This window comes from Dendrobates tinctorius, unplaced genomic scaffold, assembly GCF_039654945.1.
Source record: "Dendrobates tinctorius isolate UK_male_01 unplaced genomic scaffold, ASM3965494v1 ptg000030l, whole genome shotgun sequence".
In the NCBI taxonomy this organism is placed as follows: Eukaryota; Metazoa; Chordata; class Amphibia; order Anura; family Dendrobatidae; genus Dendrobates; species Dendrobates tinctorius.
Window position 1 is genome coordinate 20,399,963 of NW_027361698.1, and position 25,680 is coordinate 20,425,642.

The window sequence follows — 25,680 nt, forward strand, 5'->3', positions numbered from 1 at the left end:
TGCACACGGTCAAGCAGTCCAGTGCCAGAGGCAGCAAAGCCATCCCAAAACATCAGGGAACCTCTGCCATGTTTGACTATAGGGACCGTGTTCTTTTCTTTGAATGCCTCTTTTTTTCTCCTGTAAACTCTATGTTGATGCCTTTGCCCAAAAAGCTCTACTTTTGTCTCATCTGACCAGAGAACATTCTTCCAAAACGTTTTAGGCTTTTTCAGGTAAGTTTTGGCAAACTCCAGCCTGGCTTTTTTATGTCTCGGGATAAGAAGTGGGGTTTTCCTGGGTCTCCTACCATACAGTCCCTTTTCATTCAGACGCCGACGGATAGTACGGGTTGACACTGTTGTACCCTCGGACTGCAGGGCAGCTTGAACTTGTTTGGATGTTAGTCGAGGTTCTTTATCCAACATCCGCACAATCTTGCGTTGAAATCTCTTGTCAATTTTTCTGTTCCGTCCACATCTAGGGAGGTTAGCCACAGTGCCATGGCCTTTAAACTCCTTGATGACACTGCGCACGGTAGACACAGCAACATTCAGGTCTTTGGAAATAGACTTGTAGCCTTGAGATTGCTCATGCTTCCTCACAATTTGGTTTCTCAAGTCCTCAGACAGTTCTTTGGTCTTCTTTCATTGCTCCATGCTCAATGTGGTACACACAAGGTCACAGGACAGCGGTTGAGTCAACTTTAATCCATGTCAAGTGGCTGCAAGTGTGATTTAGTTATTGCCAACACCTGTTAGGTGCCACAGGTAAGTTACAGGTGCTGTTAATTACACAAATTAGAGAAGCATCACATGATTTTTCGAACAGTGCCAATACTTTTGTCCACCCTCTTTTTTATGTTTGGTGTGGAATTATATCCAATTTGGCTTTAGGACAATTCTTTTTGTGTTTTTTAATTTAAGACCAATTAAATGAAGATAATAATACCAAAGAATTTGTGTTTGCAATCATTTTCAGGAAGAAACTGAGTATTATCTGACTGAATTGCAGGGGTGTCAATACTTTTGGCCACAACTGTAAGAGGGCGACACTCAGTATGTCTTATAGGGGGCATAATAGGAGGCTGACACTCAGTATGTCTTATAGGGGGCCTAATAGGAGGCCGACAGTCTGTATGTCTTATAGGGGGCCTAATAGGAGGCCGACAGTCTGTATGTCTTATAGGAGGCCGACACTCTGTATGTCTTATAGGGGGCCTAAAAGGAGGCTAACAGTCTGCATGTCACATAGGAGGCCGACAGTCTGTATGTCTTATAGGAGGCCGACACTCTGTATGTCTTATAGGGGGCCTAAAAGGAGGCTAACAGTCTGCATGTCTCATAGGAGGCCGACAGTCTGCATGTCATATACGAGGCCAATATGCCATACATACCGCAGTATCGGCATCCTATATACTGTACATACCACACTCTCAGCCTCTTATAGAAAGTATCTGTTATAGGAGACCGAGAGTTCGGTCTGTATGTGATATAGGATGCCAAAAGTGCGGTCTGTATGATATATAGGAGGCTGACAGCGTTATCTTTTGCACACTGTACAGCTTGCTAAATGGCACATGTTTTAGTGGGAGAGCCCAAAAAATGAACATGTAATAAAACCGTTTATGGTGGCCATAGGGTGGGCCCCTAGAGTCAATTCCCCTGGTGGGCCCTAGGCACCCCAGTCCGACCCTGTATGGAAAGGAGGCAGAGGATGTAGTGAGTGGCAAAAAACACACAAGAGACATCGTAGCAGCTTCTAGTACGTGTTTTATCTTACGCCAATATTGATTTTACTAGTGAACTATTCAGGATTGCTGCACAACGTCCTTCATGTTGCTGCTGCTTTAAAACATGTACTAAACATCATCACATCTAGTCTCCAACCACTAGCTGAGGGACAACTGTATATTATTAATAGAACCGGCAGAGAAAACACTGGAAATACAAATCCAGGATACAAGTCATTTGACAGTCAGAAATAGTGTTATTAATCATGTTCACACATGACATCACCTGAAACAATAGGAATGCTTTAATGGAGTTTTACAGTTAATTGAGGGGTTTTCCTAACTGATATAAAAAGTGGACTCTGGTAATGTAAAACAACAAAGCCAGATAGTACTCCTCTTTGTACTCATCCAACCACTCCTACTCCGAGATTTCTGTTTTAGCTGCAGCGATGATGTCACTTGGAGAGCTACAATCAGTTCTGCATGCTTTCATTGAGCTTAGTGTCTCATACCGTCCACCAGGGCCGGACTGGGACTAAAATTCAGCCCTGGCATTTGAAGTTACACAGGCCCACTAGTCACATGGTGACTATATAATATCTTTGTACACTTGTAGTTTACAAGAAGTGAGAGAATATTAACACGACTATATAACATGTAGTCATAGCTGTGCCCAGTATTTCAGCTCAGTCCTATTTATTGCTTTTAGGTACAGTACTCCTCCCAAATCTCTGTCCCCTTTTGTATGCATGATTACAGAATTCCTGGCAGAACTGCTCTCTATTGGGCAACCAGACCCCCTGGTCATAGCCGCCCCTATCATACCTCCCTACTTTTGAAGAAGGGAAAGACGGACAAAGACCGCGGCGCGCGCAGCAAATTTTGGCCACGCCCAGCCACACCCATTTCACAAATAGTCACACCCATGTCCACACCTAATCGCACCCATTTAGCACTGCTGATCACACTGACTGGTACTGAGGGCACAGTGGCTGGCATTATGGGCACACTGACTGGCACTAAGGAAGAGAGAAAACAGAGAGAGAGAGAAAAAAGAAAACAGAGAGAGCGGGAAAGAAAGAAAGAACAGTGAGAGACAAAGAAAGAACAGTGAGAGACAGAGAAAGAACAGAGAGAGAAAGAAAGTAGTAAAGAAAAGAAAGAAAGGAGAGAAAGAGAGGAAAGAAAAAGAAAGAAAGAGGGGAAGAAAGAACAGAGAGAGAAAGAAAGAACAGAGAGAAAGAAAAAGAGAGAAAGAAAGAAAGAAAGATTCTACAAAGATACTATAGCAGCCCGGCTCCCATTGTAGTGCCCACCTGAGCCTCCCGGTGCAGGACCTATCATGATCCGCTCACATGGCCGGCATCCCCGATTCCAAGGCGATCCTGCTGTCTGCGCTGTCGGAGGAGGACACGGTGATGGATCTGAAGCATTCCTGGTTCCGTCACAATCTCCTCAAGAAATTATCTCATTTCCGGTCAGCTTCCAGCACATCACTTCAGGTGGAACGTCATGTGTGTGTTTTAAAATGCTCCTCGGGGCTCCGCCGTGTACTCCTGTGTCCGTGGGAAAAGCACGCTTCGTATGCTTTGTACACACTTGGCTCCGCTCCGTACATCCCGTACACATATGGCTCCACTCCATACACACACGGCTCCACTCTGTCCACCTCGTACACACACGGCTTATCTCCCTGCAGTGCGGGAGGAACTTGAAACTATCACCGCCGTGCTGCAGAGGGCCGGCGGCAGGAGCAACAGTGGCCGCAGCAGCTGGCAAGCGGCCAGATGATCGGGCGCTGCCGCCCGCGGCCCACGTGACAGCGGCCCAGCGGGAAAATGCCCGGTTGGTTATATTGCCAATCCGGGCCTGCCGTCCACATCAGTAGAGGCACTGATTTGAGTGATTGGCTACAGCAGCAACGCGAGATGCCCATCATGTCCACAGTACTCAGTATAATGTCCGTCACTGTTCCCAGCATAATATCCCCTACAGTTTCCCGTATATTATGATGTCTCCACAGGCCCTTTTGTTATCTACACTACCTCTTGTGATAGCCCGCAACAGCCTTCCCCTCTTGTGATGGACCCCACAGCCAGTCCCTCATGTGATTATCCTCATAGCCAGCCGCTCATATGATTATCCCCATAGCTTGCCCCTCTTTTGACTATCCCCATAGCCAGCCCCTCATGTGATTATCCACATAGCCAGCCCCTCATATGATTATCCACATAGCCAGCCCCTCTTTTGACTATCCCCATAGCCAGTCGCTCATGTGATTATCCCCATAGCCAGCCCCTCATGTGACTATCCACATAGCCAGCCCCTCATGTGATTATCCACATAGCCAGCCCCTCATGTGATTATCCCCATAGCCAGCCCCTCATGTGATTATCCCCATAGCCAGCCCCTCATGTGACTATCCACATAGCCAGCCCCTCATGTGATTATCCACATAGCCAGCCCCTCATGTGATTATCCCCATAGCCAGCCCCTCATGTGATTATCCTCATAGCCAGCCCCTCATATGATTATCCCCATAGCCTGCCCCTCTTTTGACTATCCCCATAGCCAGCCCCTCATGTGATTATCCACATAGCCAGCCCCTCATGTGATTATCCCCAAAGCCAGCCCCTCTTGGGATTGTCCCCACAGCCAGCCTCTCTTGTGATAGACCCCATTGAGTGGCAAAATAGTATTAAAAAATAAAAAAGCTGTCTCCAAGAGAGTTAAGGCAGGAAGTAACCTGCGTTCTTTTGTTTATAACTGAATTTTGACTGAATTTTCAGAATAGAGTTATGGAATAAAACATAAAACTCAAAGTAGTAGCATTCGAGATATATCAGTTCAACATTGAAAACTACCATCAACAATGAATGGATTCAATCTAAGTAGTCCACATCTTATTATTATATATACACAAGGACAATGACAGGATTAAATATTGATTCAAAGAAAGGGAAAGGAATTATAGAACATTTGTAACTCAGTATAAACTTCCTAAATTACTTTTCATAGCTGTGTTTATTAACAGTCTCTTTGTACTCAATATGTGCCCCACAGAGTCCAGACTATTTCAATGCACTCATCTAAATTATTTAATAAGGCCGTAAGGCAGAGGTCTCAAACTCAATTTACCCGGGGGCCGCTGGAGGTAGAATCTGGGTGAGGCTGGGCCGCATCAGGTTTTCCACAAGAAAAGCTCTTACAAAAACATTCCAATGTTATCAAATGTCTTTATTTTTTCATCGTATTTTGTGTTAAAAAATAAAAATAAATTAACAAAATCATAAGAAAAAAATAAATCAATCAGTAATCTAATATATAAAGCTCAATGTGGGTGTGTATGTGTGTATATCTGGGATTGGCATCCGCACCATCACAGCAACAGCCACAAAATTTGGCACAGTCACACGTCTGGACCCCGAGAGCGTCATAGGCTATGTTGTGAGGTGAAATATTAACCCCGCGTGTTCCAATTCACCAAACAATTTTGCCCCTATCTACATAATGGGAAAAAAAACGTATGTATGTATTGGCATCTGCACCGTCGTAGCTACAGCCACAAAATTTTGCACTCACACGTCTGGACACCGAGAACGTCATAGGCTATGTTGTGAGGCGAAATTTTAACCCCACGCATTCCAATTCACCTAACAATTTTGCCCCTAGGTACATAATGGGGAAAAAGTGAAATGAAAAGTGTTGGAGGCAAATTGACAGCTGCCAGATGTGAACAAGGGGGACTTAAAGAATGAGAGCGATGGCGCCAAAGAGTATATACCGTACAGTTGCTAAGGTGAGGCCCTGACATGGGATACTCACCACACACGGGGATATGAACACACACACAAAATGCGCCACGCACTACCACGTGCTTCAACACATATACTATCCTCAGCACACATTTCACCACACATACACCAACCTCGCCACATAAAAGTCGAAACACAAAAGTCGCCACTCAAAACTCGCCACGCTGTCCCAGAGCTGTTTAAAAGATGAAAAATGAGCTGTGATTGGTTGAACAGTTTTCTTTGTAGACAGTTGTGGTAACTGAGGCCTATTATTCTTATCATTTCTATGGTGTTATCGTCCTTCTGTAAAGCTGGAAATAACACAATTTATTACCGTGCCAACACAGACCACCCTCTGACACAGACTGCAGGGGGAGCCCAGTATCACACAGGATAGGATTAGATACACGGCTCAGCAGTCAGTATCACACAGGATAGGATTAGATACACAGCTCAGCAGACAGTATCACACAGGATAGGATTAGATACGCAGCTCAGCACACAGTATCACACAGAATAGTATTAGATACACGGCTCAGCAGACAGTATCACACAGACTAGGATTAGATACACGACTCAGCAGTCAGTATCACACAGGATAGGATTCGATGCACGGTTTTTATGCGCAATATAATCATTATAATTTGTTATAACTAACCACAGTTGGTTACTATGCCCAGGCAACGCCGGGCTCTTCAGCTAGTAAATAAATAAAATGAAAATGATAATAATACAGCAGATATAGAAGCCCCTGTGCACAACAAAGAAATATTGCACTTCCCACTTTTCCTGAAATTGTCTGTGATCATCACCAACCTTTCTCTGCACTGCAGGCTTTGAAAAAGACATGTTTGGGGTTGTGTAATAGATAATTCCACTTGATGTCATTGTTTCAGTGTTAGGGTCCCGTCACATTTAGCGAAGCACCAGCGATCCCGACCACGATACGACCTGGTCAGGATCACTGGTGCATCGCTAAATGGTTGCTAGTGAGCTGCCAAACAGGCAGATCTCACCAGCGACATAGCAGCGGTCGGCGGTCGTTACTTACCTGTCAGACGCGGCGATGAAGACGTCCTCCCGCCCACGTCCACGCGCTGACGCCAGCAGGAAGCCCAGCAGGAAGCCGCCGATGACAAACGGCCCAGGACGTTCTCGCGCGTTCAGCGATAGACAGCGGGGGAGCCGGTCGGAGGTAAGTGTCACACATAACGATATCGCTAGCAATATCGCTGCTGCATCACAAAATCGGTGACGCTTATGTGATATCGCTAGCGATCTCGCTTAGTGTGAAAGGGCCTTAAGCTGATGTGTCTTTTCCGCTTTTTTTCTGTCCTGCTGAGCAGCAATTTCCGCGACCGCCTCCGCTTCTGAGCCCGGGCTAATGGCGCAAGTTCGCAATAAGACCAGCTGATGTCCCGCCTCCGAGAGCAATATACTGCACCGCCCCATCGCTCATTCTGAACCCGGCGCACCTGAGTCTGTGGCGCGGTCCAGTCTGGCCCCTGCTCGGCTGCTCCTGCTGCATGTGCTGTGAGTGTGACTCATATGCCTTGCCTGCTGACAGCAGGCTGCTGTGACTGTCTAGCCATCATCATACTCACCTCCTCCTGCTGCAGCTCCGATGGTCCAGTGCCGACATCTTCTTCCTGTATGAGCGCGCGGTCACACGTCACGTGGAACCGCTCACTAAGCTCATGAATATGGACGCCACACCTATGAGAGTGGAGTGGCGTCCATATTCATGACCTTAATGAGCAGTACTACGTGTGACTGGGATGTCACATGCGAGACTCGGCCGTGTTTCTCGCATGTGTGATCCCGGCCAAGGTGAGAGCCGCAAACTATTGTCCCAAGGGCCCATGAGGTGAGGGCCGCAAACTATTCTCCCGAGGGCCGCAGTTGGCCCACGGGCCGCGAGTTTAAGACCCCTGCCGTAAGGTATTCCATGCTTCGTATACCTTGCATACTGTCGTGCAACTCACTATTTGATGGGGGCCAACCTCCATTTAGATGCAGCAGACAACTAGCAGCAGTGGTCATGTGTAATAGGAGCTTTCTGGATTTATGACTAACATGAAATGAAACGGAACCATGAGTAAGACCCTCTAGGTCGAAACGCGTTGGTTGGAGACCACCAGAGACCCCATCTGCCTGTATGTCCTTATCCACACTTTTTCTGTTCGATTTTAAGAATTTACAATAAATGATGTATTTTTAACTGAAGTCCAGCGCTGGAGATTCCATCCTTTAACATGAAATGCTGGAATGTTGAGAAGATAATGGGATCCATGGGGTATCTGAAGACCAGGGACCTTAAAAATAATGGTCTTAGCAATTTTCTAAAAATCATGAAGACCTCCACATGACCAAAATAAATAGAGTAGGTCACCCTCAGTACTATCACACCTCCAACAACAATTGGAAATATTAGGGTTAAGTTTACACGGAAGGGACGGGGTATGATACCAAAACATAAATAGCTTAAACTGTTTTTCCCTCTAGGGGAGGCATGTGGAGGTCTTAGCTGCATTTCTACACATCAAATGCCAAGTACGAGGCGATAGAGAATCCCCTAGAAACATTTCCCATTAACTCATGCATGAATGTTTCAGGTGATCATCTGGACAGGGATGATGTAATATCTGATAAATATCTGACATAAATACCCTAGTTGAGACATGTGCTATACATAATTTTTCAAAGTGGTTAGGGTGGGAAACTTTGAAAGAGAAGCGGGAAAACAAGTATAGTGCCTAATTTGTAAATATCAACTACAACTGCAAAGCAAAAAAGTTGTTTGTTGAACCACAGCCTAGTTATACTATTTTTCTGGCAAACGGGTAATTGTGGGGTTAAATAAAAAGGAATTCATAGGGGAGTGGTCAGACATTAGAGGGGATTTTTTCGAACATGTTTCCCATATCGCTTTAGTGAAGATTATTGGACCCAACATGTTAGAGGTGATCTCCCAGACTTAAGAATTCAAGTGAAACACAGCTAATCATAATTTTTCAAGTTCAAACAATGTGAATAATGCTCTAAGACCAGACCAAGCTGGAATGTGATGCAGAATGGTTTCCCAGTAATATTTGATAAGATCCGGCACGCCCATTTCACCCCTCATTTTACTCGTAAGTACAGTTTGATTCTTAAAGGGATTTTCCCTACAACAAAGTTAATTTTAATCTATAGATATTGGAATAATAATAACTTTCACAATTTGATGTGTTTAAAAAAATGTTACTGTGCTGAGATAATCTTATAAATGTGCCCCTGCTGTGTACTTTGTAATGGCTGCCACAGCTGGCTTTCTACAATTTTTTCCTTTTTAGGAAGATGATGGCTGAATAAAACAGCCATCATATCCCACATGAAAAAATGGGGTCCCAACATCTGATATATAGTACATCATATGTCATGAAGGGGTAATTTTATCATTATAAATGGGTACAATTGGCAAGTGCTTGTAAATACAGCATATGGGGGCATATTCAATGGAGCATCTTATGGGGGCAGCATATGGGGGCATATTCAATGGAGCATCTTATGGGGCCAGCATATGGGGGTATATTCAATGGAACATCTTATGGGGGCAGCATATGGGGGTATATTCAATGGAGCATCTTATGGGGGCAGCATATGGGGCATATTCAATGCAGCATCTTATGGGGGCAGCATATAGGGGCATATTCAATGGAGCATCTTATGGGGGCAGCATATGAGGGTATATTCAATGGAGCATCTTATGGGGGAAGCATATGGGGGCATATTCTATGGAGCATCTTATGGGGACAGCATATGGGGGTATATTCAATGGAGCATCTTATCGGGCAACATATGGGGGCATATTCAATGGTGCATCTTATGGGGGCATTTTCTATGGAGCATCTTATGGGGGCAGCATATGGGGGCATACTCTATGGAGCATTTTATGAGGCAGCATATGGGACATAATCTATGGAACGTCTTATGGGGCCGGGGCATATTATTCTATGGAGCATCTTATGGGGCCATTATTAACCATTGTGCAGCATTATATTGGTTGTATTTTGTATGGAGCATCTTATGGGGCCCATCATGAACTGTATGGAGCATTATATGGGGCTCCTGATTCAATATGGCTATTCAAAAACATTTAACCTACTGATGTCTCAATTAATTTTACTTTTATTGGTATCTATTTTTATTTTTGAAATTTACCAGTAGCTGCTGCATTTTCCACCCTAGGCTTATACTCGAGTCAATAAGTTTTCCCAGATTTTTGTGGTAAAATTAAGGGGGTCGACTTATACACGAGTATATACGGTATATACATTCGGACAGTACACTGATCAATGTAATTCAATAGGGCTGTTCAGATTACAGTTTTCTCACATGGACTGAGTTGTATGTGTGAAAAAAAAAATTGAAGCATGGGCTATTACTCTTCTGTATCTTAGATAAAACTCACAAGTCTATGGGTGAGCCAACAAAATCTAATGTACGAATCATCTATATTGCATCCAAAGTTGCCATGTACAGGCAATGAAAGCCCAAAAATAATTATCTCTGTAAATTAGAATAATTAACAAAAACACCTGCAAAGGCTTCCTAAACATTTAAAAAGGTCCCTTAGTCTGTTTCAGTAGACTCCACGATCATGGGGAAGACTGCTGACTTGACAGATGTCCAGAAGGCAATCATTGACACACTCCACAAGGAAGGTAAGCCACAAAAGGTCATTGCTAAAGAAGCTGGCTGTTCACAGAGTGCTGTATCCAAGCATATTAATGGAAAGTTGAGTGGAATGAAAAAACTGTGGTAGAAAAAGGCGCACAAGCAACCGGGATAGCTGCAGTCTTGAAAGGATTGTTAAGAAAAGGCCATTCAAAATTTTGAGGGCGATTCACAAGAAGTGGACTGCTGCTGGAGTCATTGCTTCAAGAGCCACCACACACAGATGTATCCAGAACATGGGCTACAAGTATTGCATTCTTTGTGTCAAGCCACTCATGACTAATAGACAACGCCAGAAGCGTCTTACCTGGGCTAAGGAGAAAAAGAACTGGACTGTGGTCCAAGATGTTGTTTTCAGATTAAAGTAAATTTTTCATTTCATTTGGAAATCAAGGTCCCAGAGTCTGGAGGAAGAGTGGAGAGGCACACAATCCAAGCTGCTTGAAGTCTAGTGTGAAGTATCCACAATCAGGGATGGTTTGGGGAGTCATGTCATCTGCTGGTGTAGGTCCACTGTGTTTTATCAAGACCAAAGTCAGCACAGCCGTCTACCAGGAAATTTTAGAGCACTTCATGCTTCCCTCTGCTGACAAAGCTTTTTGGAGGTGGAAATTTCATTCTCCAGCAGGACTTGGTACCTGTTCACACTGCCAAAAGTACCAATATCTATTCTTTAAAAACAACAGATTGGCCAGAAAACTTGCCTGACCTCAACCCCATAATATGGGGTATTGTCAGGAGGAAGATGAGAGACACCAGAACCAACAAAGCAGAGGAGCTGAAGGCTAATATCAAAGCAACCTGGGCTTCCTTAACACTTCAGCAGTGCCAAAGACTGATCGCCTCCATGCCACGCTGCATTGATGCAGTAATTGATGCAAAAGGCGCCCCAACCAAGTATTGAGTGCATTTACTGAACATACATTTCAGTAGGCCAACATTTCGAATCTTAAAATCATTTTTCAAGCTGGTGTTATAAAGTATTCTAATTTACTGAGATTATGACTATTGGTTTTTCATTGGCTGTAAGCCACAATCATCAACATTAACAGAAATAAACACTTGAAATAGATCACTCTATTTGTAATGACTCTATATAATATATGAGATTCACTTTCTGTATTGAAGAACTGAAATAAATTAACTTTTTGAACATATTCTAATTTTTTGAGAAGCACCTGTACATTTTAAAATGTTAATTTATGATAAATTAATAACGGATATCACAAGTAAAATACAGACACAAAAATGAAAATCGTCCAATTTTTTTGGATGAAAATTGGACAATTTTTATACACATGTCTGACTCCATTTTAACTCTAACTTCAAAAAACATGAAAAACAACTTTAATCAATCTTTTCAAAACAGCCTTGTTTAGATGGCACAATATACGTTTTTCAATAGCAAACCATACAAAATCCTGATTGTACTAACCTATTACAAACAGATGTGAGCAGCCTTCTTGCAACATACACGATTTTGCTTTCATTTACTTTTGTGGAAGTGTGAATAAGAGAAGCCAAGAGATTGTGTCACTGCGGACTTTCCGTCTTCATTAAAAGAGCAAACTAGCTTCAGGGTTAGATGACTGACACAAGAAAAACATTCACTGTGTCATTAATATGCAAAAGAACAAGTCAAATAACAAAAATCTAGGACACTTTGCCTCTAATTAACCCCTTCACTACCCCACAATTTTCCATTTTTTCATTTTCATTTTTTCCTCCACTAATTCCAAGAGCCATAACGTTTTCATTTTTCTGGCCATATAGCAGTAAGATAACTTGTTTTTTGCAGGATGAGTTGTACTTTTGAATGACACCATTCATTTTACCATATATGTGCTGGAAAAGGGGAAAAGTGCATTGAATTTTTTTTAAAGTGCAATTCCACAATTGTTTTTTGGGTATTTTATATATCGTGTTCACTGTATGGTAAAACTTACCTGGCAATATGATTACCTAGGTCAGTAGACAGATATCAAATATGTATAGTTTTTTTTCCATTTGAGTCGTGAAAATTTTTTTGGAAATTTGTAAAAAAAAATAAATAATTTTGCTTTTGTCGTCATTTGCTGCTTCATGAGCGGACATTTTTTATTATACTATTTTTGGGTAAATATTTTTGATCGCCTCTTATTGCGTTTTATTACAATATTGTGGAGGCCAAAAATTATGGAGTTTTAATTTTTTTTCTTGTTACACTATTTACTGATCGGATTAATTTAATTTATATTTTGATAGATCAGACATTTCTGAAATCAGCGATACCAAATGTGTATATTTTTAAATAGTTTTATTTTTAATGGGGCAAAAGAGGGATGATTTTAACTTTTTTTTTTTTTTTTTTTTTAAACTTTTTACTGAATTTAATACTCCTCAGAGGGTACTTGAAGCTGTGATCATCCAATCACCTGTGCTACACAAAGTGCTTCAGCACAGGCCAACTTTCATAAGAGGCTCGTAATTACAGGCACGGGGGTCATGACAACCCATCAGCACCGTGTGATCACGTCACAAGCGCACTGATGGGAGTACTTCAAAGGTAGTGAAGGGGTTAAATACAACATGCTTGTCTTGCTTTACTATTGTAAGATCTATCTTCTGCTGCCTTTATCCCTTCACAACCTTCGACGTATCCATACATCCTGGTGGGGAATGGGTTCCCAACCTAGGACGCAATGGCGGATCTTAATAGGGGCGGATGGGGCGGTCGCCCCGGGCCCAAGGTTTTTTGGGGGCCCAGGGCACTGGCGTAGCGTGGCGGGGGGGCGGTCCGCCCCAGGCGGCATGTGTGTGGGGGCGGCGCGGCAGCAGCAATTCCACCCTGCAGTGCAGTGCAGCGGCGGGCAGGGAGCGATGCGATCACGGCAGCTCCGCTGCCTGCAAGAGTGAATAGCAGGAGCGGAGCGGCAAGGGTCCGTCCTGCTTCCTGCCCGGAGGCCCGCTTCCTGTTTCACACAGAGGAGCGCCGCTGAATGACGTCATCATTCAGCGGCCGCTGCTGTGTGAGGGAGGAAGCTCGGGCGATGCTGCGGACAGGTGAGAGGAGAGAGGTGGTGTCTTGTGTGTATGTATGTATGTCTGTGTGTGTGTGTGTGTGTGTATGTCTGTGTGTATGATGGAGCAGGCAATGATGGGAGTGATGGTCTAGAAGGCAGTGATGGGGGTGAAGGAGCAGACAATGATGGGGTGATGGAGCAGGCAATGATAGGGGTGATGGAGCAGGCAGTGATGGGGTGATGGAGCAGGCAATGAGGGGAGTGATGGGGTGATGGAGCAGGCAATTATGGGGTGATGGAGCAGGCGGTGATGGAGCAGGCGGTGATGGAGCAGGCAATGAGGGGAGTGATGGGGGTGATGGAGCAGGCAATGATGGGGTGATGGAGCAGACAATGATGGGGTGATGGAGCAGGCAATGATGGGAGTGATGGGGGTGATGGAGCAGGCAATTATGGGGTGATGGAGCAGACAATGATGGGGGTGATGGAGCAGGCAGTGATGGGGTGATGGAGCAGGCAATGATGGGGTGATGGAGCGTGATTTTGTGCGTATTGGCCGTAGGCCTACAGCTTATGTGCAACGTCTTTTTAGGCCATGTCCACACGTGGTGGAATGGTGGCGGGTTTTCCGTATGGACCCGCAGCAAACCAAGTGCTGCGGTCCGTACGGCTGTCAATTCCCGCACGGGGACCGCAGCGCTCAGGTGGGAAGGGGGGTACAGGGGCCCAGGTTTTATGAACAGCCCCGGGCCCATAGTCCACTTAATCCGCCACTGCTAGGACGTATGGATACGCCCTGGCGATCGTGTGGGCACGTGATCACCGTCAGGAGTTCAGCTTATGTGATAGTTGACACCCGGTTCTTACAACCATGAGCGGGTGCCCGCACTACCCCTGGCTGTTTAACCCCCTAAATGCTGCAATCAATATTGAGTGCAACATTTAGTAGGCTGGGAGAGGGAGGGCTCTCTCTCCCTTTTGTTCGGCACCCCCCGCAACATCATCGCGAGGGCCCAATCGTTGATATGGTGCTCAGAGCATGGCCTTAGAGGCTTCCGTCAGTGCAGCACTGACAGGTATCAAGCATTGCAATGCATTATACCAACAATCAGAGAGCTAAAAATTAAAGTCCTATAGAGGTACTAAGTGCAAAAGTAAAAAAAATATATATATATATATATATATATATATATATATATATATAAAGAAATCACAAAATAATAGTAAAAAAATGATACTCATAAATACATATTTTTTATGTAAAAACAAAAATAAAAAATACACATATTTGATATCGCCGTGTTGAGAATGACCCAACCTATAAAACCTATATAACTTTTTTCAGTGAACGCCGTAAAAAAACCGTATATACTCGTGTATAAGCCGACCCGTGTATAAGCCGACCCCCCTAATTTTGCCACAAAAAACTGGGAAAACTTATTGACTTTTGTATAAGCCTAGGGTGGAAAATGCAGCAGCTACTGGTAAATTTCAAAAATAAAAATAGATACCAATAAAAGTAAAATTAATTGAGACATCAGTAGGTTAAATGTTTTTTAATATCCATATTGAATCAGGAGCCCCATATAATGCTCCATACAAAATACACCCTAAATAATGCTGCACAAAGGTTAATAATGGCCCCATAAGATGCTCCATAGAATAATATGCCCCATATAATGCTCCATAATGGTTATGGCCCCATAAGATGCTCCATAGATTATGCCCCCATAAGATGCTCCATAGATTATGCCCCCATGGGCTATGGTGATAATTATTTTTGTAACGCCCCTTTTGTTCCCTGACTTTATCATCTTGGTCAGTCTGGTCACACCATAGTTGCATCATTATCTACCTGTTTTTTATCTTTTTTGTATGGTGTTTATTGTATGCACTTTTGGATTTTGGCTCTATTTTGTATTTCAATAAAAAGAATTTTTCTTACTAATTTGCATAAAACTTTGTATGAGTCAATCTGTTATCATGGTCTTATACTGAATTTTATAGAGATAAAGGCTCTCTCTGCTTTTCTGATGTTTTGCATATGTTTCATAGAGGGTATCTCATTGCTCTAATATGTTCTCAATGCTAATCTTTAATCCTGGCTATGCTCTCATTCATTTCACTTTAGTAGCACTCAGCCGCTGCGGAAAGTCGGCGGCTGTGGCTATTGGGCCCACTATTAAAGTGAAATGAATATTCACTGCTCTCTACGCCCATAGTCCCTCCCACCTCTCGGTGCCAGCTTCAGTGCATAGAATTATGGATGTGGGGAGTAGTGAATATTCATTTCTCTTTAGCAGCGGGCAGAGGTGTTAGCCGCAACAGCTGGCTCCTGCCTCCTGTGACCCGCTCATGCACTGCTGCCATCCCCCCTCAACTCCTCCTCCATCCATAGCAACATCTGGACTATAAGACGCATCCCCCATTTTCCTCCACATTTTGGAGGAAAAAAGTGCGTCTTATGGTCCAAAAAATAGGGTAATCTCTTAGCAAGAAATTCCTGCAAAGTCCCACTGTAAAAAAAAAAAAGACATGTACTAAAGCGGATACAATTTGCCAAAGAACATATCAACTGGCCTAAAGAGAAATGGAGAAACATTTTGTGAACTTATGAAAGTAAAATTGTTCGTTTTGGGTCCAAGGACCACAGAGAGTTCATCAGACTACTCTCAAACTCTGCATTCAAGCCACAGTACACTCCGAAGATTGGGAAGCATGGTGGTGTAAGCATCATGATATGGGCATGTTTCTCTTGCTATGGTGCCGAAGTTATTTATCATATACCGGGGTCCATGGACCAGTTTGCATATGTTAAAATAGTTGAAGAGGTCATGTTGTCTTATGGTGAAGAGATTATGCTCTTGAAATGGGTGTTTCAACAAGAAAACGACCCTAAACACACCAGTAAAGGAGCAAAATCTTGGTTCCAGTCCAACAAAATTGAGGTTAACCCAATAGAACACTTGTGGGGTGACATCAAATATTCAGTTCCTAAGACAAAGCCTACAAATGCCAAAAAATTGTGGGATCTAGTTAAGGCATCCTGGGCTGGAATAACACTTGGCAGGTGCCAAAAGTTGGCTGACTATGTGCCACATGGATGTGAAGCAGTTCTAAAAAACTGTGCATACACAACTAAATATTAGGTTAGTGATTCACAGGACTGCTAAATCCTCAACAAAAAGTACATATTGTACATATTGTGAGTTTGTAAAGACAAATGCAGGCACTGCTATTGTTTAGAACAATGTTCATTTTTAATTTTCTGGAAAATAGTTAAAAATTATATACATTTCTCTTCATGTTTTGAATTAGAAAACAGTGTGCAATGTTCCCTATGCATGGAAATAAAAACTAGTGTAAAGATTTTGTGATTAACTCATGTTTTTTAATACACTGCTATTATTTGTAACACTACTGTAATATCTGTGGCATTCAAATCAACTTGACTAGGTTAGCACGCAACACCACTGATAATAACTAACTTACTAGCTTCATTAATAAAGGGTTAAGGTTTAATTTCTCGTAACGTAATCATTTATTCTAGCTGTTATATTGATGCCTAAACACTAAATTCAGAAACCACCTGTAGAGCTGAGCCAATATAATGGATGTCCTTTTTAATCGTGCATAAAAGCGTGGTCAGCCAAAGTTTTGTGAACTTCTGAAAAGTAGGACAACGCTGAACAGAGGCCAGACCGAGTCCAGAATAAGGGTCCCGTCTCACTAAACGATGCACCAGCGATCCCAACAACGATACGACCTTGTCAGGATCGCTGGTGCCTCGCTACATGACCACTGGTGAGCTGTCAAACAGGCAGATTTCACCAACGATCAGGACCAGCAAGGATGCTGGTATCCAAGTGTGTTGTAGTGACCACTGTGTCCGCTAGGGGGCGCTGTGTGGATGTCCCAGGAGAGAGGATGAGTGGCAGAATACTGAATGACTGTTATGTATCTCAAGGTGGGTGGCCTTGGGATGGAGACGTGTGTGTCTGTTAATCAGCAGTGATACTGCTGAGGTGCTGTTTCAATGTGTTTGGGAAGTCTCCAGGTAACTGGTGAGACGGGCGGAACCAGTTACCTACAAACCCACCCAGGGGGTGTGTTTAAGAACGCTATTATAAAGTGTGTATGAGTGGTTGAAGGACCTGTGATGAGGTCATAGCCATGTGGCCCGGTGGGCGTGGCTACGGACCATATAAGGTGGCCAGAGTAGGTCACATGGAGTGAATGCTGGGACCTGGTTGGTCCGTTTTGGAAGGTCCCGCTGAGAGAAGGGGCTGTCTTCCTGACAGCAAGTGAACGCTGTGTTAATGGCTGCACGTGCCTGATAGTTCCCTGGAGGGAATGGACATCTGCAGCGTGGTGAAGCAGCCATGAGGTAAACCCAGAGAGGGGATATAACTGTGAGGATAAGAGAGCCTGTGTGCTGGACATGGCACAACCTGTGTGACCACAGGCTTAACAGAGGGAAGCTCTGTCATGGACGCTATGCTGTTTTCTATTGCTTTGATGGTTTTCATGCATGAATAAACCACATGGACTGTTATTATTTTGTGGAAAACCCGTGCCGGATCTGGTTATTTGGCTGCCAAGCGAGTGTCCCCTACCCAAATGACAGCGCTACCTTACACAAGGTAAATATTGGGTAACTAAGGGAGCGCGTTGCTTAGTTACCCGCTGGGGATACCTGCGTGCTTGCGCTGGGAGCTGGTATCCAAGGTAAATATCGGGTAAATAAGTGAGCGCATCACTTAGTTACCCGCTGTGTACCTTGGATACCAGCTCTCAGCCCCAGCACGCAGGTATCCAAGGTACATAGCGGGTAACTAAGCGACGCGAGCGCTTAGTTACCCGATATTTACCTTGGATACCAGCTCCCAGCATCTGCTTACAGCGCTGGGAGATCGCTGATCGTTGGTCTCCCGCTGCCACACACGATGCGTGCTGGCCAGCGGCAGACCAACGATGAAAAAATGGCCCAGGACATTAGAGCACGATCAGCGATAGCCAGTGGGGGGGGCAGGTCGCTGATGCGTGCCACACGCAGCGAGATCGCTGGCGAGATCGCTGTTGCATCACAAAATCAGCGATCTCGCTGTGTGTGACAGGACCTAAACTCTGCCGCATCATTTTAGTGAATGGGAGTTTCATCTGAATCACATCACTCGGAGATTTAGATGGAAACCCCGATGTAAGTGCTCAGCGTAGAGAGCATGATAAATGTGAACCAAAATGTTGTGTAAAATGTTCCTAATAAAAGCTTCAAATCAATCCACAAAAAAGCAAGTCCTTACTCAGGTCTGTCAACTGTTAACAAAAATATAAGGGGCTTCCAAGTTAATGGTAGTACAAAAGCTCCATGTTAAGCAGAAATTGAATGAAAAATTTTGGTGAAAATGTCAGATCTGGGGCTAAAACTATATTTGTAATTATTTTTTCTTTACTGCTCAATGGACTAAAATTAGTTGAGGCATATGTGGCATCAATATGATCCTGCACCCCTAGATGAATTCAATGAGAGGTGTAGTTTTAAAATGAAGTTACTTATGGGGGTGCTTATGCTGTTCTGGCACCAGCAAACCATAACAGCCAAATCTGCACCATAAGGCCACAATCATACGTTCAGTTCAGTATTTTGTAAGCCAAAATCAGTAGTGAAACAATCAGAGGAAAAGTATAGTAGGAATATGTGCACCACTTCTGTAGTTCTCACCCACTCCTATTTTTAGCTTACAAATAGTGATGTAAAATACTGACCAAATACTGAACATGTGAATGTGGCTTAAAATGTTGCTTCTTTCTTTCTAAGCTTTGCACTGTACCTGAAAAATATTTCCAGATAACATGTAGGGTATTGACGCACTCAGTAGAAATTGTGTCACGGGCACTAACCGGTGATGTGCACACAGCATGGATCCGGTTAAGCCTGAGACGAGCGGGGCCGGGTTGCACCCCACAGGCTACCCCAAGTGAGCGTACCCACAAGGTCACAGGACCTGCGGCACGTGACCGCAGGGGGGGCGGGACTGGGGCGGAGTCCGCCATGACACTCACCAGGGAGACAGAGGAGAGTGTCGGCAGGAAAAGGCCAGCCAAGCCGAGGTAGGGACAGAGAGGGCAGCAACAGTACCAAAGGGAGTATAACAGAAGAGGAGTCATATGCAGGCTAGGGGTCAGAACCGTGGATGGCGGACGGGGTACAAGAGGGACAGACGGAGCGGGCAGTCAGAGCGGAGCAAGGGTCAAGTACCAGGCAGACAGCAAACAGTACAGAATCCCTAGACACAAACCAAGACAGGAGGATAGACCAGATTAGCAACAGGGAATCAAACACAGAGCAGGTACAAGGCACAAGTACACAAAGGTCAAACTACTCAGCTGAGGGGAAAAGTAGAACTGACAGAGTTTGGAGCTTCTAAGGGCTATAAGAAGACCTCCCTGATCCAAAGAGAGGTCACAAACATTAACCACTGACGTGCAGGTCCAAAACCTGCACTAGGATCTTGACAAATTGCACAACAAACTGTGAGGTCCATTTTTCCTATTAGCCCTTAGAAAAATTAAAAACTTAGGACTAAAACAACATTTTTGTAATGTACCTTCACCGTTCAATGGTCTAAAATTCTGTGAGGCACATGTGTCAATATAATCAATGCAGCCCTAGATGAATTCATTGGGGCGTGTAGTTTGCAAAATGAATTCATATGTGGGGAAAATCTGCTCTTTTGGCACCTCAAGGGCTCTGCCAATGTGACATGGCACCCTCAAACCTTTCCAGCAAAATCTGAACTCAAATATGGGGCTTTTTCCTTTCTGAGTTTAGCACTGTGCTTCAAAAGTAGTTTCCGAACACACATGGTGTATCAGTGTACTCATGAGAAATTGAACAACAAATTGTATGGTCCATTTTGTTCCTGTTACTCTTGTGAGAATAAAGAGTTTGCGGGCAAAAAAACAACATTTTTGCAAGAAAAATTTTTTTTTTTCCATTTTCACAAATCAAACTTATAAAATTCTGTGAAGCACCTGTGAATTCAATGTGCTCATCACACATCTAGATAAATTCCTGCAAGGGTGCAGTTTCCAAAATGGGGTCACTTGTGGGGGTTTCCACTGTTTAAGCACATCAGTACCTCTGCAAACGCGACATGGCGTTCTCTATCTATTCCAGACAATTTTGCTCTCAAATTACCTTCCGAGCTCTGCCGTGCACCCAAACACCACATATGCGGTATCGACACACTCAGGAGACTTTGCACATCACATTGTATGGTGCATTTTCTCCTGTTGCCTCTGTGAAAATGCAAAATTTAGGGCTAAAACAACATTTTTGTGATAAAAAAAAAATATGATTTTTTATTTTCTCAATGTTATAAAATTCTGTGAAGCATCTGGGGTTCAATGTGCTCACCACACATCTAGATAAATTTCTTATGAGGTCTAGTTTCCAAAATGGTGTCACTTGTGAGGGGTTTCCACTGTTTAAGCACATCAGTGGCTCTGCAAACCCTACATGGCATCACCCAAACAGTAGTTTTCCACCAAATATAGGGTATCCGTGTACTCAGTTGAAACTGAACAACAAATTTAATGGTGTATTTTCTCCTGTTATCCTTGTGAAAGTGCTAAATTTGGCGCTAAAGTAACATTTTTATTGGAAAAACTAAAATTTTCATTTTTTTTTTACCTTTTATGTTGCTTTAGTTCCTGTGAAGCATCTGCAGGGTTAACAAACTTCTTGGATGTGGTGTTGAGCAGTTTTTAGAACAGTGTCACTTTTTAGTATTTTCTGTCATATAGGCCCCTCAAAGTCACTTCAAATGTGAGGTGGTCCCTAAAAAAAAAATGGTTTTGTAAATTTTGTTGGAAAGCTGAGAAATTGCTCGTAAACTTTTAACCCTTCTAACTTCCTGACAAAAGAAAAGTATGTTTCAAGAATTGTGCTGATATAAAGCAAACATATGAGAAATGTTATTTATTAACTATGTTGTGTGAAATAGCTCTCCGGTTTATAGGCATGCAAACTAAAGATTTGGAAATGTTTCACCAAATTTTTTATATTTTCATAAATAAAACCCAACTCATATAGACCAAAATTTAGCGCTTGCATGAAATACAATGTGTAAGAATCACTGGGATGTGTTGAAGCGTTCCCGAATTATAACCTCATAAAGTGACACTGGTCAGAATTAAAAATATTGTCTTGATCAGGAAGGTGAAAACAGGCTGGGGGGGTTAGGAAGTGGTTAAACATCAAATAGAGTGAGTTACATTCATAGGGGTGATGACTCCCATAGGCTTTGGCATAATTGTCCCAAGACTACCAGCTATAATGTGAGTGTAAGCCTGGTTTCAGAAGAGCGAATGAAAAATCAACCTTTTTTCTATCCATATAGTCATACATATGACATTGTTCTGTTTGTATTTTACGTCTGTGTAACATCCCTATTTATATGTCAACATTTTTAAATATTCAATAACAAATATAGTTTCCTATGTTAATAATGGCAAATAATACATGTGGCATCCATTTTTTTTTGCTCAGCCATAGGCTTGTATGACTCAGAAGAGAACAGCGCATGGTCCAATTTTTTTATTATGTGAACAGCCCAATTGAAAAACATTGGTCAGGGTGCTGTCTGACTACGGTCTCAAACTCATCAGTGTTCCTGAAGAGTAGGACAAGTGTCAAGCAAGTACAATGCGATTTTTATTGGGCAGCATCCATATGACATCCGTATTCATTGTGTTTTTAACATCAGCTTTTTTAAAAGGAAAAAAAAAAAAATTTTGTTATAAGTGGTCCATCTCTAAACAGTTTTCTGTCCTTGAAAACAAACTTATACACAGAGTGTCCGGTGGCATAACGAATAAGAGAAGGTTCTTACCCAGCATGCGCAGTTGCCTGGTAGGCAGTGAGACGCCTGCAGAGCCGGTGTACGGGTCCTGGAAGCGCTGCAGTTGTCTTTTGAGGCTTAGATGGCGCAACCAGCTGCAGCTTCTCAGTGAGACTGCCGGTCACCGCGTCGTTCCAGGTTCTGCACATGTGCAGGGTGCACTGGAAGAGGCGAAATATGACCTGGAAGTTTTGATACACCTCCAGGAGAGGTCTGCAGGAGGCAGCCAATTGGTGGGAGAAGCTGTCCTGGCTGGTCACTCATTCAAATGCGGTTAAGATCGCCAAAAGAGCGGTTTTGGCATGGAGCAGCAGATGAACCAGCAGCACCAAAGGCAGAAGCAGCAGAAGCAACTTTGAAGCAGTAGTGGTATCTGTGTTTAGGAGAGTCTAAAGTTCAAATAATTAATTAACCTCAAGACATAAGAGATTGAGAGGAACTACCCAAAAAGTGTATTATCTCACCTTACATGAGCTTTTTCAGATCAAAGTGTGACACTAAAGATGGCTGCCATTTCCTGTTTTCATCACACACCATGTGCTCATGGATCTGGAATTTCCTGTTTCACCAAACACCATGTGCTTCATGGATCCGCCCTTTCCTATTTCATCACACACCATATGCTCCATGGATCCGCCGACGCCCACTCTGATGACCTCATGGACCAACTCAGCCTGATGACCTCATGGATCCGCCCGGACTAGCTCAATACCCAACCCATTAACCCATGGATTACAGCCGAACACTCCAATTTTAGAGTTAAACCTATGTTTGAATCAATAAATTCTCTCTCTCTTGGAGCTGTGCCATAGATTGATCAAAGAGAGGTTACATCTGACTGTGTCTGGTGTGATTCTTTTAGTGTGCACTGATCAATACCCATTGGGCCAGGAGCAGGCAACTAGTGAACATTTCTTATTGTTAAGCCTAACATCTGTTCTCGTAATGGGAAGCATACCTGAGGCGACAGTAAAACAAGCCAACAGAGCCGCAACACATACTCCAAAGGAGATCAATTGGGTGATTTAATTCCGCCTCAGAATCTGGTATCCTTGCTGGCTTCTGATTGATGAGTGATCTTTAATAAAGTTCATCCTTGTAATAGATCATTCTCTTTTTTGTTTGTTAGGAAAGGCCTAAGAAATGTGTAGAAAAGCTTAACCCGTTTAAAAACGAGCCACTTTGCAGGTTAATGACCTAAATTGTGAAATCTGACCACTGTGATTTTATGAGGTACCATATATACTCGTGTAGAAGCCGAGATTTTCAGCATTTTTTTATGTGCTGAAAACGCCCCCCCCCCCTCCCTCGGCTTATACACAAGTCATTGTCCCAGGGGTCGGCGGGGTAGGGGGGAGCAGCAGGAGTCGGCGGCTGTCACATCATACTCACCCACTCCTCGCGTGATCGATGCAAGTCCTCTCTGCATCTATCTGTTGTCCCGGCGAGGCACCTTCTTCCTGTGTTCAGCGGTCACGTGGTACTGCTCATTAAAGTAATGAATATGCATGCGACTCCACTACAATAGGCTTGGAGCGCATATTCATTACTTTAATGAGTGGTACCACGTGATAGGCAATTACCCAGATTTCTGTGGCAAAATTAGGTGCCTCAGCTTATGCTCGAGTATATACGGTAATAACTATGTAATGACCAGAGGTCCGAATAAGATCCAGTGGGTCACAAACCGAGACTGAGGCAGAAATAACAATACTGCCTTTACTAAAATGAGAGTTGGAGTGACATCTAATATTTGAAGGAAACAGACTAAAATCCCCTTATTTAGTACACGCACTCAGTCGTAGCTGAAATCAATGTGGCAATCCCAAAGTTCCCTTTCTGAGTGTGTTACACTGAGGTTTAGAATAAATTTACCTATCCAAAAGGTAAAACAAGGTGCTAGAAAAACAGGTTTGAATCAAGTGAAGGGGTTCTTCTTGCGGCTTGCGACTATCCATCTTCCCCTTTTACATTTCAGAGGTTTTCAAAGGGGTTCAGGTCTGGAGAATGGGCTGCCCATGACAGGGTTTTGATGGGGTGGTCTCTTAACTTTTGCCATAGCTGTATGAATGTATGTATATATATAACTGACATCTACATATATGTATTCTATGTGTATATATCTATTCTATTCTAACCTGTCAGTGTGATTTTACTGTACACCGCACATGAATTGCCGGCTTTTCAGAGGACACTGGTGCGTAAAAATCGGACAGCACGCGCATGGTGCGAGTGCTGTGGGATTTTTTCTCGCATCCACTGACTTGCATTGGTGAGTCTCGTCTGAGATACGCAGCATGCTGCGATTTTTTTCTCAGTCTGATTTCAGCTGAGAAAAAAAAAAAATCGCAGATGAGATGTAACTCATTGAATAAAATTGGAAAATTGGTCAGAGTGCAATCCGATATTTTCTCGGATTACACTCGTCCGTTATTCTTGCAAATGAGTATGAGCCCTAACAGCGAGAATCAGAACTTCCTCTTAGCCCGCTGTAGTGCAGGAGCGGTTACAGCAAAAAAAAACATTGGAGACAGTTCACCTTTGGGGACCATTTTTTCCCCCATAGTTGCATGTATTTTGGGCTAAAAATATATATTTTTTGCAATTGGGTTTCATTAGCAATTTTCCACCATTTACCTTTGATAGCCTTTGTATTGCACTCTACATCGCTGCCTGAAGAATGAGATAACTGAGAATCCATCAGTGAGATCGCTATTACAGGCTGAGAGAGTTTGTATTTCTTTTATATCTTTTACTGAGATGCTCTCAGATGATTGAAGACCACAGACGACATTAAAGTTGAACATGCAGGAAAATAGAGTGTAAAAGCCAAACAGTGCTATCCTTAGGACAGGTCATCAATATCTCGACGGCAGGTGGAAATGCTCAGCTGCAGAGCTGTACAGCACAGTGCCATTAGTGACCGGGTACTGCACATCTACCCAATATGTATACAAATATGGAGTAGTTGTTCGATACCCAGCCACAGCCACTATACGGATGACAGAACCGTGCTGTGCAGCTCCGCAACGGAGCACTTCCGCCTGCCCGGGAACAGCTGATCAGCGGAGGTGCTGGGTGTCACATCTGTCATATATTCACGACCTATCCTAAGGATATGCCATCAATGTAAAAGTCCTAGACGACCCCTTTAATTATGGAAGGCTCAAGGAAAGCCCCATCTGCCATACTGCAGCAACGCCATAGTGAGTCGTTGCGCGCCGAGGACCAGTCCTTCCCCAATCAGGATATTGCGGGCTGACGTTACAGGGTCAGGAAAAGAAATATTGTGTAAAAGTAATAAAACACTAAAAAAGCAATATCGTCATTGTATCTATTCACACTAAAGGGAAAAAAAACATAATGGCAGAATTTCTAGACTTTTCTCTTCCCACCAACGGCCAAAACGAAATAATAACAACTGTACATTGCATGGCGCCGCCATACGAGTAGCAATGTCACACAGTGGGAATAATAAACCACAACTGGATGATACTAATATAGAAGTGATGATAACGGCAGTAACTGTAGGGAAGTTGGAC

The 25,680-nt window shown here is 43.4% G+C and overlaps 1 protein-coding gene across 6 annotated transcripts in view; it reads right to left on the reverse strand.

The window, feature by feature from the left end:
* Positions 1-25,680, reverse strand: part of ALPK1 (alpha kinase 1) — a 268,067-nt gene that overhangs the window by 239,092 nt on the left and 3,295 nt on the right. For 3 of the 6 annotated variants that reach the window (XM_073571947.1, XM_073571942.1, XM_073571948.1), the window contains exons 2-3: positions 20,929-21,075; positions 11,666-11,819 (exon numbers count right to left, since the gene is read on the reverse strand). The exons of 1 other annotated variant lie outside the window; for it this stretch is intronic. The gene's annotated coding sequence lies outside the window, so the exon portion shown is untranslated. Of the gene's footprint in view, positions 1-11,665; positions 11,820-20,433; positions 20,495-20,928; positions 21,076-25,680 lie in introns of those variants that run through there. 2 more of the 6 variants (XM_073571945.1, XM_073571943.1) reach the window with 2 other exon arrangements.